This window comes from Gambusia affinis, linkage group LG21 (genome assembly GCF_019740435.1).
Source record: "Gambusia affinis linkage group LG21, SWU_Gaff_1.0, whole genome shotgun sequence".
Taxonomy (NCBI): domain Eukaryota; kingdom Metazoa; phylum Chordata; class Actinopteri; order Cyprinodontiformes; family Poeciliidae; genus Gambusia; species Gambusia affinis.
This window is the reverse complement of record NC_057888.1, coordinates 14,510,589-14,524,456: the sequence shown is the minus strand read 5'-3', so window position 1 is coordinate 14,524,456 and position 13,868 is coordinate 14,510,589. Positions and strand designations below refer to the sequence as shown.

Here is a 13,868-nt window from a genome sequence, read left to right as displayed (position 1 = left end):
CAAAAATATGAAGACATTTCCACATCTTAACAGAAAGGGATTTTTCTTCTGCTTTTGTGAAGATTAAAATTTAGAGTTTGTAGTTATTGCATTCTTTCTCAATACCTCAATACAACCTCATGTATCAATTGGAAATTAGCCTGCTTTTGCCTTTGCTCATCATGGCACGCACACTAAACAGTTTAAGCCATCCATGAAGAGCATCAATACATGCAGAAAAGTTGGACAGCACATTAAGAAATGGAAAATAGTTCCTATCTGAGAATCAGCAAGAACACTAACACACATCTCTGTGTAATGCTCACCCACAATGTTGATTTTTTTTTTTTCTTTATGTGGGTATTTTTTATATAATTAACTTGATATTAAGAAACAAATTTGGGATTTTTGAATTCTAGACTGACCTTCTTTGTTTTCCAAATGGGTCTAACTTTTATCAAGAAAAGTCCACAAATAATAACTTTAAAAAAAAGAAAAGAAGCGGTTTGAAAACAGTTGAAAAAAGGAGGAAAAAAATACAAGTTCTTATGATTCCAATAATCAGTACACAGACTAACCAACAATGAAACAGGTGTATGTGCATATCTGTGTAGGAGGATGGAGGTGGCAGTGTGAGCATGCTCTATCTGCTATTTGCTTGACTGGTAATCAGGCAAACACGCTGCAAGTCTCCTGCTATGATTTGCCCCCCAGTGTGTCTCCAGTCTCAGCGCCTGTGAGTAACTCTGTATTTTTCTATGTGGAAATGCATGTATTTATATACTGTCCAGACTCTACAGCGCATTGTGCATGTCTGTTCATGTCACAGCATTTGCATGCGACTTTGTCTTTGCCCGAGTCTACTGTACGTCCATGCTTTCTGTGTCTCAGAATCTGTATCTCTGTGACTTCCCTCTGCTCAGAGGTATTTTGGCAACTGAGGTTTACAAGTTGTGTGTGCGCACATGTGAGCGTGTGTGTGTGAGCTTGCGTGCATGGGAGTGTGTGTGCGTGTGCGTGTGTGTGTGTGTGTGCTGGCTCACAGATATGTGTGTTTTCCGGATGGGAGTACAACTCCTAGGACATTTAATCTATGGGGGAATTTCACGCTAGTTACAGCTTGTCATCAAACGATTCTAGAGTAAAATACAGCGGCAATCTTTTATCATAGGATATTTGGGACAAATTCACTCAGACCTCTGAGTTTTCCGCTGCCCTCTAGGTAGATTACAATGTGTCTGTGTGAGAGCAGACTGAAGGAAGAGGAAGATATTCCTGCCAAAGTTTTGTTTCCGTTTTGATGCTTTTCAACAGAGACGTGATTTAAGGTTGGAAGACAAAGTTTGGGAGCAAACTCTACTTTTAATGTTTTGGAAAAAACTCTGATTCCAAAGCTTTAGGAAGGACTGGCCTCATATATCTGCAGTCATATGTGTTCACTTAGTAAGCCACAGCTGCTAGTGCCATTAGAATGATTTCCTGTGTGCATATGTCTTTTTATCTGTCCCTTCAACACACACATGCATCTAAAGGCTCAGTCCAAATTGAGTTTAGCAAGACACATATTTTACAGCCGTCTGAGTCACTCTGATGTTCAGGTGCTTCACTGTAAAATGTGACCGGGTTTGTCTTGTAACACATATCAGAGCCTGAAAAAAATCTTATATATTCCTTCGTTCAACATTTTTTATTTTTTTTTATCTAACAAAGGAAGTCGAAGCATGAGGTTTAAAAGACTGAAAAAGAAACTAGGTTAATAGCTTATCTAGCTTTCAATATTAAAAGCTTTTAGTGTTTAAGCTGGCAGGAGGGAATAAAAAAAAAGAAAAACAAAGGACACATTTGTTTAATAGAATAATCCTTCTTTGTTTTTAAGACGACTCCAAAGCTTTCATATTTGAGCCTTAATGTTTCGACAAGCTGTTCAATCAGTTGTTTTTTGAGGACATTGCAAATGGCAGGCTGTCTCAGAAATACATTCCCTTGTTTTACCTGACCCACTTTTTTTGTGTGGGTGCGAGTGCGTGCGTGTGTGTGTGTTTTGCAGATCCCTCTTTGCTCAGAAAGTTGTAAATATAATCTCAGACACATGTTACTCCGGCTGATTTATTTTATTTTTTTTTATACTTGTGTCAGCTGTGATTATCATAACTTCTGCCAAGACAGAAGAGTGCTCTTTCGCGTTTTGCCCCCATACATGCTTCCTTGCTTGCTTTCACACACACACACACACACACACACAAATGTATATATTCCAACCATTGGGTAAACCTTAACTCAGCTGCCATTTCCAATGATTCCACAATGATTATTTGATGCAGTGATTTAGCTTGAATGCAGCTTGAAAGCAAACTGAACCGGGAAAAGATGAGAAAGCTGACTGACAAGCTCCGAAACAAAATCTTTCTCCCAGACTATCTCCCGGAAAGCTGTTCCACGCAACGTATTATTACATTCTGGCCTCCAAGAGCACATTTTTAACACTCCCTGGCCTCAAACTTTTAATGTCACCCTGTCTGTGTCTCAGAATGCAGCCATGTAAAATGCAGCTGTGACTATTGTACTCCTCGCAGAAACTGTTTCATTTACATTCATTTTGTGCTTGGGAACGGAGGTTTCCTATTCCATCATGAACCGAACTCTGTGCAAAACGAATTTCTCGCCTACCCTGGAGAGCAAGCAGAATAAGGATTCGGAACACACCCATCAGACAATGGAAGAGGTGGGGGTCTCACTTTTCTTTTTCTTTTTTTTTCATATTCTCCACACCTCCCTGACCCTGCTTTCCCTTAACATGCCCCAGTAGAAGGGGGGAGGAAGAAGTGCAGTGGCAACAGAGGGTGAGAGTGTAGGGACTGCAGACATGCCAAAAAAGAAAAAGTCAGATAAAAGTAGTTAAAAGAAAGAGAAACAACAAGATGGTAGCTGACCAAATGCTCAGCGACAGATCGCGAGAGGAAGACGGATGCAGTGAGGGATGGAACGAGGGGGAGAGAAGATGAGAATATATATGCGGTGGCCAGTGTTGTGAGACAAGGCAGGTTGCTGTCACTTTAAAAATGACTGTAATAAAAGTGACCGTCGGAAGATGGATCTGGTGATTTTGGCTTGCTAATCAGTCATCTGTGAAGAGGACCACAGCCCAGATTCAACGGCCGCCTGACACTTCCTGATTGATGCCTGTGCCCGATTAAAAAAAAATAAAAAATAGAAAAAGGATGAAAGAAAGGCCCATTATCTGTACTCCCATTAAACTGTTGAAAACTTAAAAAAGAAAAAGGATATATGTACATCATCCTTTCCTCCATTTTGTGTTGTTGGTTTCTAATCTGTGCCTTTTTTTTCTTGTCTATTCTGTTTTTACATGACATTCTGTTCCTCTTGCTTACAACTGGCATAGTGGGAGGAGATGTTAATCAGCAGGGCCTAGTTTTGCATCCTGGATGTCACTACTGTACTTCGAGTGCAACCCTCAGATCAAATCCATTAGGCCTAAGCACGCCAATCAGCTCTGGAACCTCATTTGTTTTTTCTTCTCATTAAATATGCAAATGAGAATATCCACAACACGAGAGATGACTCAGCCTGTATGACCACATACTTTTTTTCTTATTTTTGCCACATGACATGCGAAGGAAAAAATAAATAAAAATAATAGCCCCACAGTTGAATCTCATATCTCGTCATCTCTCCACCACTAGACACATACACAAACACACACATACACACGCACAGAAAGATTGCCTGCAATAATAATAACCCCACAGACGACAGCTTCAGCCCCCTCCTTCCAATCCTCACCTTACCCCCATCCCTCCTCCCATCACCACCACGATATACAATCAAACAAAGCCTCACTCTTACCTTGCGCATGACCAATCCTTCCATCTCTCCCCCCTTTTTTTTTTTTTTTTTTTTACCTCCACCATTATCACTATGCATGCTCTTCCCTTTCAGTAAACCAAACCACACCTAGCAGTAGCAACACCTTGCACTGTCCCGACTGTCCCACAGCCTACAGCATGGCACTCACACCCCCACCAAATGCAGCCCTGGTCTGCCGTTTTTCCCATCTATCCCTTTTTCTCTGCCCCAGTCTCTACCCCCCCACCCCACACACACACACACCCTCTCTCTCTCTCTCTCACTCTTCTCTTTCTCTCCTTTCCTCTCCCTCTGTCTTTTCCCTCTCCCCTCGCTCCTGGCTGGTGCTGGTGAAATATCAGGGCAAACGGATTCCAGCTTTTTTCTCTGGCTCAGAGGGGTTGTTCTGTGCGATTTGGCCCTGGGGTGCATTTCAGCGCTTCTGATGTGAGAGACACAGAGAGAGAGAAGGTATTGGAGGGGAAGAAAAAGGAAGTGCGGGTGCGTGTGTCTGCGTCGGGGGGTGTGTGTGTGTTGGTGTCTGTGCATGTGTGCTCATGATGGAGAGAAAAAGAAAGGGATATACCGAGAGGAAGGGTTTATCCTTTCATACTGACGGGGGGCAGTCGGCAGTGTTAAAATGACAAGCCTTTGACCGGCGCTGAACCGCCAACCAAAGGTTCGCCTGTTGTTGATGGCTAGCAGAGGCCTTGAGGTGATCTCCATACATAATCAGGACAATCCACCACCTCCATCACAGGTGTGCCGCCATCTTGGAATCTCTGAGTCAGTGGGCTCAAGCGAAGTGCCCCAGTGCTGGTTTTCTAATAGAAATGATGCATAAACATTGCAGGACTTTTAAGCAGTTACATCATCTCACCTGTCAAGTATTTGCATGATCTAGAATATACATGTACGTTTTTGGATTGACAATCTTCTTTAATTACACTCAAAAATGTGCAAAAATTACACAACACATTCATAGGAGTATTAAAGATTTATACTAGTATTTATTTATCTATTTCATTTTATGTTAATATTTTTTTTTTTACATTTGTTCTGTATGGATTTGATTTTAGGCCAGTCACTTATATTTTCTATTAGAGCGGTAACTTTTTTTTGTTGTTCTTGTTTTGTTTTGTTTGTTTGTTTTTTTTGCGGGAAGGGGGGGTGGATTCTACCACAGATTATGCTTTACCCCGTCATACATCCATGCACATGAACAGTTAACACAATATGGTGTGTGCGTCTGTGTGTGTGCCTGTGTGTGTATGTTTCATAATCTCACATCTCACTGTAGGGCATCCTAAAAGGACTTGTCATTCTCAGCTCAGTCTGATTGTGAATTAAATGTATTTTTAGGCACCTTTTTTTTCATCCCTTTGTGAACTCGGTCACAATTGAGGTCAAGCCACAAATACACACACACACACTTCTCCCAGAAAAAAGGACACATAGCTTTCAGAACAAATCACTGTTGAACTACCCTGTATAGAACGTTTCTGACATTTTGTTTGGGAGAAGCAGCATTTAATTGAAGGGAGGAGCGATATGGATGGCAGTTATGCAACCGAGGGAAAATGTCTACATTTCAACCCAAATTGAAAACATAACAGAGTTTGTGTTTGTGTGGCTGGGTGTGTGTGTGTGTGTGTAGGGGTGTGCGTGTGCATTGGTGTGGGTGTGTGTGTGTTCGTGCGCACAATTTCAACATAATGTAATTTCTTTTCATGTTTTATTGGGGATATGTTTAGGTTCAGGGATTGAAAACTTTCCAAAGCCTGATATTTCAGTTAATTATTCAAATACTGTCTTTGAAAAATCGTTGAATGATGCTGCTTTTTGTTTTTATTTTATAGCTGATTCTTTTGTTTTTAATTAATTTGCATTTTTATTGGTTCAATTAATAATTTACTAATAGGATTTATTAAAAATCACATACTATGCATATATATATATATATATATATATATATATATATATATATATATATATATATATATATATATATATATATATATATATATATATATATGTCACTTATTCATCTACCAAATAGAATTTTTTGTTAGGTAAATTGATGTGCTGATAGTGCTTTTAAAAGCAAATTGAATAGTTTGATCCTTGTGCGGACAACTGGTTATATTGTCATCTAACTCAGTAAGGTCAGAGGTCAGAATCACCAGAGCACATGAGAGCCTGAGGAACAGCTTTTTGCTCACAGGCACTTGGGTGACCACAGAAATGTGCTGCTTGAACTCGGGTCACCCGGCTTAATGATGTTACTGAGAGGGGAGACTGAAGAGCCCTCATAAGCACCCTTCTAATGCAGCGATGAAGCCAACAAGCATTTTTCAGGGTGACTGTACTTCACATAAAAAAAAAAAAAAAAAGACAAAGCAAAAAGATACTAACAAAAAGACATGCATCCCTTTTCTATCTTTATTGTCTTTCTTTATCTCACATTTTCCTTTATGCCTTAAAGATATGTTTGGGGCACGCATCCTTATAATCCACGAGCATTTCCCCATTGGTCAATGCGCCTGAGGATGATTTGGGTGGCTCTCTTAATGACGATGGCGTCCAGGCAGAGGTCTGACTCTACAACCTCACAACTGAAAGCCAGTTTTCGATGGGGACTATCTTTTTTATTATTATTATTTTCTCTTTGTGTGACTGCAACACAAAATAAAGAGTGTTAAAACAAATAATTTAGTCAGTAATTTAGTAAATGGGCATGTATAAATTCAGTCTAATATTTGCCATATTTTAGGGCGTGTATTTTAAACATAGATACATTTCGTTGACTGTTTTTATTTTTTTGTGATTCTTAATTTATAGCAATTTAACCATTTCTCTTGTAAAAAAAAAAAAAAAAAAAAAGGCTATATTATTGTCCACGTTTCAACTGCATCACTCAAGTTCTTGACTAAAACATAAAAAGGAATAAAAAAAAAAAAAAAAAAAAAAAAAAAACGACATGACGGGGCTTCTAGCGTTTTTACCCGAGGTGTCGAGATGTCAATTTGTTGCCATGGAGCTGACTTCTCGGTACTGACCGGGTTATTTGCCGTGTTGGGACGGCCGACTGAGTGTCAGAGGAAATCCAAGGCAAGAGAGGGGTTTGGTGGAGTGGTGGTGGTGGCGGGGGGTACGGATCGTTGGATGATGGGCTGGAAAGGTGGAGGGGTGACGGTCCCCAGGAGAGCAAAGAGCAGGGGTGGGAGCGGCGTGGGGAAGCTGCTGGAGGTCTAAAAAGGACCTCTTGAACCACTAAATTGACACGTTCAGGCCACTATGTTGACATGAAGAGAGGACTTTAATAAGCCATAGGAAGACTTACGGTAACAGAGATCTCACGTTCATTAGGCCACCAACTGCAGGCCTTAAGAACTGAACATGGGCTATTCTTTTAATTTCCAGATTGTTGTTGTTGTTGTTGTTGTTGTTATTATTATTATTATTATTATTATTATTATTATTATTATTATTATTATTATTATTATTATTATTATTATTATTATTATTATTATTCAAGGCATTCATTTCTCCGGAATTTTTAGTTTATTATTTATTTCGATTTTTTTTTTTCGTCTAGTTTTCTTAATGAGACAAAGTTATTTTGCAAAACATCAGCTTCAAAAATATAAATTTATGTGAATCTGATTAACAATGAATAAAATTTGCCTTTATAAGGGGCCTTGACCAGATCTGTGTCGGGACATCGTAACACGGCCGTTTCAGGGGTCTTTTTTTTATTATTCCTTTGTCCATATATGGAAGGCATTCACTGGACGCGTGTCTATTAAATAGAGTTCAACAATGAGAAAGATCGGAGGACCAAAGGGGCAAGTGGGAGGAGGGCAGCAGGGCGAGGTGAGACTGAATGGGAAGTGTGCGCTGTGTTAGAAGCGCGCGCGTGTTGGTGCTCGGTTAGTGTGGATTTCCTCTCGTGTGAGCGACCCGAAATGTGGGGCGGCCAACTCTGCCATGTCATCCTTCTCCTCGTCTCTTGTTTCTCCTTCTTCCCGCTTCTCCTTCCATACTTGCTCTTCCTCAGAGGCAACAGTGGTAACAGCAGCTGTATCACGGGCAACTTTGCCCCCGCCTGCGTCTCTGGAAAGAGTTTGGGTGGGGTGGGGGGGTGGGTGCACGGTTTGCTCTTATCAAATAAGCACAGTGGCACCAGCAGGCCCACCTCCCCGCACCTTCACCCCTCTTCCTCTGTCTTCTAATCTCAAGAGCCCCTCCGCAGCCCCAAACCCCCCAACCCCTCCACACACACACACATGCGCACACCCCTTTTCTCCTCCTTATGGCTGCACCCCACCTTCTCTCCCACTCGAGAGCCCCAGCAGCTGTGGTCCCATGTAAATTTTACATCATTGCCACCTCCTTTTTACCCCCCTCTCTGCCTGTCGTGATCCCCGCCACCACCGTCCCAGCCCTCCCATATCATGTTGCATATTAATGTACAGTTTATGCAACAGCTCATCTGACGGTGCGCACCGGCTGTCATGTCCGCGCCTTTGGCTGGACTGAATTTGCATACGTGATTACAAGCGCCTGAAGTGGCTGATTTGTTCCTCGCGCAGGTTATGTGATGTCGAAATGTGATATTCGATGCGCAGGCGGAAGATGGGCACAGAGGGCGGAGGCGGGTGAGGTGGGGTTCCCCTTGACCCTTGAAATGCGACTTAATCCCGTGTGGCCCCGTTTGATTAGGGCATTTTTCTAATTGTCGTCATCAGGGGGTTGCGCTCTCTCGGTGCATCTGGAAGCACTTTGACATCCAGGTCCTATAAGGGGTTCAAGAACCTCTTAAGAAAAAAAAAAGAATAAGCCATGCGTGGCGGAGGGGGTCAGTGAGCAAAGAAATTGCTTAATTTGGTCGTGTTTTCATTAATGCAGAATTATTCCAATTAGCGAACATATGTCTGAACACAGCTTTCACTTGTAGCACCCGCAGCTTTACAAAGCAGTTTTGAATCAATAACAACAAAAAAAACCCATATTGGGCATCCCGGGGTCAAAATCCAATTAAATCAGACCCCGTTTCCTCTACGATGGGTTAATTTTGGGGGCCCTTGATGTGAAAATGTTAGAGGGACCCTGCTCTTGGACTGATGTAAAGGTCTACTTTGAGAGTATTTGTTTTTAAGCTTTCCCTTTTTTCCCTCCTCTGCCTTTCTCTCTCTGTCAGTCCCTGTGTCTCCCTCTCTCTCACTCTCTCTCTTTAAAAGGGAGCGGAAGAGTGGGCTGATACCGGTCTCATGTTGCGTATGGATTTTCGTTTATATAATCGATCGAAATGACCCAATACATTGATTTTGGGTTCAGTGTTTTACAAACAAGCGTTTATGGATCTCGATTTTATGTTAGGGGATGATTCCAGTGTGACACCGACAAGCAGAAAGAGAGAGAGAGAGTCAGGGGGGGTTGTTGATTTCTAAATAAATGACCTGAATACAAACAAATAAATATCTATTGTTTCGTTTATGAAGAGAATCTAAGATGTGACTCGGGAGGGGAGGGGAGTGAAAAAGAAGAAAGGGGAAACAGAGAAAAAAGACAATATTGTGCTGCCTTTCTCCTTAATCAAATAAAGTGGTGTAAAAAAAAAAAAAAAAACACGCGCGCGCGCGCACAGACACACAAAAGCATTTCCTTCCCTCTGAATTTCTCCTTGAATTATATGCCATCACTAGTGTGTGTGATTGCGGAATATTAAATTAAAGTGGGATAAGTCCGCACCGAGGCGGGCTGCGTCCAATCCGCAACTCATTTCCCCTGTTGTAGCACCGCATCACTGCGCTCCTCTCTTTTCAATGACAATGTGCCAAATCTGGGCATTTTGAAAACACTTTCCATATGCTATTATCGGATCGCTACTGAGCAAGAGAAAGACAGGAAAAAAGAAGGAAAACGGAATGCTTTATACCAAAGGTACCAAAGACTCTACAGTTTTATATTGCTTTTTTTCCACTTTATGCTTTTCTGGGGGAATTTAAAAAAAGAGGTAAGAAGAGGTACATTTTGGAAGTTTTTTTTTCTCTCTCTCTCTCTCTTTTTATGTGAACGTTTCTTTTGTCTTTTTTCTTTATTTTTTATTTTTTGGGGGCGCACCGCTGCTGGGTGGCTTTAAGATTCACTTTGAAAATAAGGAGACACTTTATGTTTGAGCTTCATTTGTTTTCATGGTTTTTCTCACTTTTTCGAGTTTCATTGCTGAAAAGTCAAAGGTTGAAAGTCACTTATCTCTGGAGTGTCCCGTCAATAGAAATGAAGTCCACGTTCGGTAATTTTTATCGGTTATTTTATTGTTATTATTATTATTCCTTTTGAATGAAATTGTTTTGAAAGAGCGTGCTTTGAAAATTATACATTTTGTCTTTGATTTAGGACAATGCTGCCAGTTTATTAATTTGACTTTAAGGACAGTGTTGAGGGAAAACTGTATTGTTGTGCTTTTTGGTGTGCCTGGTGCGTGTCAGACGTTGAAAGAGTTGCACATAACTTCTTGTGTGCTTTATGGGCCTTTATAATTTGACGCTTCCTTTTGCATGTGCTCTTCCTGGAGGATCTGTGGGGCAGGCTGCTGGTCAGATCTGGTGTTTTTGAGTGTGTTTTTTTTTTTTTTTTTTTTTTTTTTGGGTGAAGCAGAGGGGTCAGCTCTGCAACCCCATGAGGGCGCCGACGCACAGGACTAAAAGAAGGTGGAAACCTGACTTTGATTTCGGAGGGGGGAAAAAAAAGAAGAAGAAAAGATCTCCAGGTGTTTGTAGGGGGCAGAATGAAAATGACAGCATGATTACTTTTATGATTTAAAATCAGCCTGAGCATCAATGGAGTTTTCTAGTCTGATCTCAGAGAACATATTGGTGGATTGACAATAGTTCCATCCCGAGGCATCTCCCAGTGTGTCAAACCAATATGGTAATGTCTCCGGACGATTCAAAGGTATTGATCTCCTGATGTGACAGAAGATCACTGAAGGTGTTCAGGGCTACCTTTTAAAAAGCAGTTTACAAAACTGACAAAAGCACATTTCCTTTTAGGGTTTTCTTTTTTTTCTTTTTTTTTTTTTAGCAATTACACATTTACTGTGATGTTTAGTTTTAATTACTGCTGATTTAAAATAATATTTCTAAGAAGACATTGTTTTATCTTTCTTACACAGCACACTGGCGCTCACACATGTTCTCTCTGCCTCTCTCTCTCTTTCTCCCTTTCTCTCTCTCTTTCTCTCTCTCTCTTTTACACACAAACACACACTCCCACCCACACTCTCTCACACAGATGCAGGAGTTTACTGATAAAATCTATAATTAATTGAGGATCGTACTGATATGGAAATGGGGCAAAAAATATTAGTTAACGCGCCCTATTGTCAAGCTGCGTCCGGAGAAAGAGCATCGTCTGCCGGGAGAGAGGGAGGGATGTGACGATAAGATTTAGAAAAAAAACAAAACGCAAGATGTTAAGATAAGCGCTAGCCTGTATCAGCCGTCTAAATCCACTTTGGACTTTCTCATTTTCTAGGAGAAAACAAGCAAAAGTAGCAAACGCATCTCCGCAAAATATGTGGACCGTGCGGACCAAGTTAATCACTATAAAGTAGGAAATAAGCACATCCTCTCAGAAACGTAGAAAAGCAGAGGGAGAAAAAAAAATCACGCCGTTTTATGTAAAGTCCTCCATTTAGGTGTTGCAAAGTCGCAAATGATAAATAGGTCCTTTTCCTGCAGCTTTTGGGTAGGCGCACGCAAGGTCCCTGCGGACTCTATATGCGCGTTTCGCTGCAGCAGCGGGGTCGACTCGACTCTCCAAGCCGTCTGTGAGCGACGCCTCCCAGGGCGGACGGTCTAGAAAACCCCCCTGGAGGACAGGGAAGCAGCTGCAGCAACAGCAGCCACGGCAGCAGCAAGCGCCTTGGATCCGGGTGGAAAGTGACGCCTCCGTTCATCACCTCGACCCACCCACCCCTCTTTGTCAGAGACCTCTCTAAACCCAGAATAAACAGCCTCGGGTCGGGTCGGGCTCGGATCTCTTGGCTTCTTAAGGATCCAGTTGGTGTAAGTGCAGTGCAGTCAATGTGGCTGCAAAGCAAACCCTAGTACTTCACTTGCCAGCAGCAGCCTTATCATCACATCCCAAGTCCCGGCTCATGCAGTTCAATTCACCCCCAGCTTCGATTTTTTTTTTTTCTCCATGAAGGCGAACAAGATCTCTTGATTTTCTCTCCCGTTTGAGAATGTAGAAAGTCTTCCTCTAAAGCCGCCCCCCAAAAAAAAAAAAAAAAGCCTCTATTAAGAGACCCGATGGGGGGAAACACAGTAAATGGTTTGCATTGAAAAAGAAAATACGGTCAAATAAGCGGGTCACTTTGAGAGAACAGTAAACATAAACTGAGCTTTGAACACGTATAGGGGGATTTTTTTTTTCTTTTTGGGTTGGTGGTGGTGGTGGGGGGGATGACCCCATATTGGATCTTTTTCAATTTGACTCTATTGAACCCACCCGGGGCCTCAGCGGTCCCGAAAGGGCACAAGATGTCTTTCAGACATGCGGTGGATTAGTGTAAAGGTTTATGGCTTTGATTTTTAAGCTTTAATAGTCACATGCAGAATTTACACAATACGCATTTTTATTTATTTATTTATTTAGAAAAAAAATAAGTGGCATATAAGTTTAGATTCACGTGTTTTGGTATGTGTTGATGGGCGGCACAGGCCAGTTTCACTGTCCGATTCTGTTTGATTTCTTATCTTCACTCACATTATCACTTTTACTTTAAGACAGCGTTCGTCTGTTTTGTCAGAATGCTTAAAATTCAATCAAATAAGGACATCAGTTAGACTTCAAATAAAAAAAATTAAAAAAAAACATCCACATAATCTGCAGTCAGTCTCATTCTGCGCGTAATTCACCTGTGGTGTCATAATCAATAAAATCAATCTGATGACAAACTGCAGTGCGCCAACTTTAAAGGTAATCTTATTCTCACAAAATCCAACTATTCTAAAAGAATTATCTTTTTAAAGATAGTTTTTAATTGTGGGATAAAAGCGGAGATTGACTTTAAGCATTAGGGTGGTTATTATTAGTACTGGAGAGAGGCGTTTGGCCATTGTTCTACATGCGATTTGGTCCCTCAGAGAGCAACTGCACGAATGGGATTTTCTGAGCGCATGGACCTCTGCGGCCGCCAGGGCTCCGTGTGCGCGTCATTTGCAATGTGGAGACTGTTGATCAACTCACTAATTACACTTCTCTCCTCTCTCCCTCCCTCTCCGTCTCCTTTTTTTTTGCTCCCTCCCTCTACTCTCTCTCCTCTCTCTCTCTCTTCTCTCTCTCTCCCGTTCGCCCTCTCTCTCTCTCTGTCTCTCTACCCATTCCCAGAGTGCATATCGGGAAATAGACACACAAAGACATGCGCACTCAACTTAATCAGCCATTTTTTTAAACAGGGCTAAAACGATAATAATTAGCAGAATAAAGACATATCGGATTTTCATTTCCTTTCCTCCGTTTCCCCGACCTCCTGTCCAACGAGAGAAACTGCGAGGCAGCCCCCGTCGACACGTCGTTTCCACCGCCACCGGAACCAAAATAAGGGATAGCTCTCCAAAACACGCTTGTCATTTGTGATTTTTACCCTTTTTTTTCCCATTATAAAGTTGGAGGATTATTGTAATTTTCCACGTTTTCTATTTTTTTTTCTTTTTTTTTTTTTTTTCTCTGTTGTTGTTGTCTAATTTCGCAAGCCGCTGGATGTGACTGTTTTATAAAGCCAGGAGCAAAGAGTGGAGCGGAGGTGACGCTTTTGGAGGGGGAAGAAAGTAAGTTTTTTTTCTTTTCCTTTCCACCTCTCCCTTTAACTTTTATTGAGTAGTTTGGGGGTGCGTGTGTTTAAATTTAGGGGTTCGGGTATCGATTATCTATCTGAGTGGAGGATCTTTGACACCATGGTTGCCCGGATAACAGGTGCTGGGTATTTTTTAACCCACAACACAGGGGAGATA

General features: G+C 41.5%; 1 protein-coding gene and 1 long non-coding RNA gene across 4 annotated transcripts in view; one reads left to right on the top strand and one right to left on the bottom strand.

The window, feature by feature from the left end:
• The window catches only part of LOC122824260, a 32,444-nt gene extending 28,399 nt beyond the window's left edge, over positions 1-4,045 (bottom strand). Inside the window, exon 1 of the long non-coding RNA XR_006369471.1 lies at positions 3,844-4,045. This is a non-coding gene — a long non-coding RNA (uncharacterized LOC122824260). The remainder of the gene's footprint in view (positions 1-3,843) is intronic.
• Positions 4,046-9,704: 5,659 nt separating this feature from the next.
• Positions 9,705-13,868, top strand: part of zfhx4 (zinc finger homeobox 4) — a 93,678-nt gene continuing 89,514 nt past the window's right edge. For 2 of the 3 annotated variants that reach the window (XM_044105502.1, XM_044105499.1), the window contains exon 1: positions 13,288-13,685. The gene's annotated coding sequence lies outside the window, so the exon portion shown is untranslated. Of the gene's footprint in view, positions 9,790-13,287; positions 13,686-13,868 lie in introns of those variants that run through there. The other variant, XM_044105500.1, reaches the window with a different exon arrangement.